Raw genomic sequence first — 3096 nt, forward strand, 5'->3', positions numbered from 1 at the left:
TCTTGGTGTTGTCCTTCTTGGGTCCTTTCTGTTGGGAGTTCTGTGTATTTCCATGGTCTGTTCGATTATTTCCTCCCCCAGTTTGGGGAAGTTTTCAGCAATTATTTCTTCAAAGAGACTTTCTATCCCTTTTCCTCTCTCTTCTTCTTCTGGTACCCCTATAATATGGATATTGTTCCTTTTGGATTGGTACACAGTTCTCTTAATATTGTTTCATTCCTGGAGATCCTGTTATCTCTCTGTGTGTCAGCTTCTATGCGTTCCTGCTCTCTGGTTTCTATTCCATCAATGGCCTCTTGCATCTTATCCATTCTGCTTATAAATCCTTCCAGAGTTTGTTTCACTTCTGTAATCTTCCTCCGGATGTCTGTAATCTCCCTCCAGACTTCATCCCTTAGCTCTTGTATATTTCTCTGCATCTCCGTCAGCATGTTTATGATTTTTATTTTGAATTCTTTTTCAGGAAGAGTGGTTAGGTCTGTCTCCTTCTCAGGTGTTGTCTCTGTTATCTTGGTCTGCCTGAAATTTTGCCTTTTCATGGTGATAGAGATAGTTTGCAGAGCTGGCATGAATGATGGTTGGAAGGACGTCCCTTTTTGTTGGTTTGTGGCCTTCCTCTCCTGGGAGAACAGCGGCCTCTAGTGGCTTGTGCTGGGCAGCTGCATGCAGATGGGGCTTCTGATTCTTGCCCGGCCACTATGGAGTTTATCTCTGCTGTTGCTGTGGACGTGACCTGCCTTGGGCTGCTGCTCCGATATGGTGGAGCCGTGTTGAAGGGTGAACAGCCGGGAGGCTATTTATCTCTGTGAGGGGCCTCTGTGCTCCCTTCTGCCCAGGAGGTTAGAGTGCCCAGAGTTCCCCAGATTCCCTGCTGCTGGACTAAGTGTCCCAGGACGCTTCCATCTGGTTTTGGGGTCCCTGTCCCTTTAAGACTTCCAAAAAGCACTCGCTTTTCTTTGTCCCCAGGGCGCCAGCTGTGGGGACCTGCTCACAAGTCTTACTGTCCTGTTTCCCTAGTATCCAGGAACCCACGCATGCACTGTGTCTGCACTCTGGTGCGGATGGCTAGGGATGGGTGTTTAGGAGTCCTGGGCTCCCTCTCCCTCCCTGCTCTGACTCCTCTCCTCCTGCCCGGAGCTGGGGTGTGGGGCGCTCGGGTCCCGCTGGGCCGGGACTTGTACCTTACCCCCTTTGCGAGGCGCTGGGTTCTCGCAGGTGTGGATATGGTCTGGATGTTGTCCTGTGTCTTCGGGTCTCTCTTTTTGGAAGAGTTGTCTTTGTTGTATTTTCAAAAATATATGTGGTTTTGGGAGGAGATTTCCGCTGCTCTACTCATGCCGCCATCTTGGCTCTGCCCAAAAAGTTGCTTTTTTAATGGTTCTTATCAGGATGCTGAGGGCCGAAATCTTAAACTTGATTGAAGAAGTTCAGGTCCATAGTTTCTTCTCTGCACTTCTGAAAATCCCCCAACTCTGACAAGCTAAAATTTTTGAAACTTATTTGGTGACAAAATTTGAACTGAACTGAAAAGAGGTTATCTGTAGTCTCTCTTTGTCCTACTTTGTGTGAATATTCATGTTTCACTGCCAAAATATCAGTGTTTACTTACTGTGTGCTGCCCCTTGCCCACTGCAAATGTTATTTAATATATAGTTTATGTTCTCTATGAACAATTTAAAATCTGAAAAGTATGGATTGTGAAATATATTTAGTCCCAAAAGTTTCTTTGGGGGAAGGAATTGTGGGCCTGTAGTTACCAAACTTGATCCCAGGGTGTTAATGTAGATATATAAACACTTGTGTGGAGTTAAGTTCCATTATCTTTGATTATAATGGTTTCAAATAATTTTCAAAATAGTTTCTACTTACCAACATATTTATGGATGAAATAATGTAATGTCTGAGATTCATTCAAAATAATATGAGAGAGAAATGGGTGTCAAGAATTTTGAAGAGTCTTAGATTTTACCCTACTTTAAGATCCAAGACTCCTAACTAACTATACAAGCATCCTTGACGATATAGTCTATAACAAGGCATTCAGTACCTCTGCTCACAAGATATACAGAAATGCAAGAGACACATGGAGAATTGTCCCCCAACAGTGGTGGTGGTGAGATGAAACAAAATTAGATGAGTTGATAATTTTTTAAACTGGGTGATGGATACACTAAGGAACAGTTTATTATTGTATATTTTTGAAATTTTCCATAAATAACAAGTTACAAAATAGCAGCTACTCTTAAGTGCTATGTGACAGTCGCCATATAAATCACAATAGAAAAGACTGAGAGAGAATGTGTTAACTCTTCACTGTCTCACATCTCTACTTCCCTGAGCTAATGTGTGGTCTGTTGAGTAAATATTCTTGGAGGCTAATTACTTTATTGCTTTGCTACAGTATTGACAAGTTCAATATGATTAACTCAAATCCCTACAGGTTAAATAACCACCAACTGTGAAAGTTGGGAATATTGGGGAATGGTAGAAAATGATCTTTTAGTTTGAAATTTTGGGGGAGCACAGCATACATATCACATATACATAAATATATACATCACAATATACATATAACATATGCATATCACGTGTATATTAGTGAGATGGAGACAAAGGAGACTGTTTATCTGCAAGGCCTTTTATTCATACAGATAGTAGTTAGACTGCCAGAAAAGGAAATCTTGAAAATAATGCTAATGTAGGTGTTTTTAGCAAATATATGATTTTAAAATATATATACTTTAGTAAAACATAAATACATTCCTGTTCTAAAAACAGAGATGTCTAAATGACAAAATGAATGTCTTATTCCCCACAGACAAAGAACCAGCCCCTCTCCAATTTCCCATTTGCCTCCAGAGAGGTAATTACTGTTAACAGTTTGGTGTGTATTCTTCCAGGCTAGTTTCTAAAAATTTACATACATTAATATATAAGAATACAAATATAGTTTTAAAAAGCACAAATGGGATTATACTATGCATACTTTTATATATCCTGCTTTTTTTTACTTAAAAGTTTCTTGGAGATATTTCAATTTCAGTACATATACATCTATTTCCATTTTAAAACTGTTGCATAGCATTCCATAGAAGG

The sequence above is a fragment of the Manis javanica genome, chromosome X (genome assembly GCF_040802235.1).
Source record: "Manis javanica isolate MJ-LG chromosome X, MJ_LKY, whole genome shotgun sequence".
Taxonomy (NCBI): domain Eukaryota; kingdom Metazoa; phylum Chordata; class Mammalia; order Pholidota; family Manidae; genus Manis; species Manis javanica.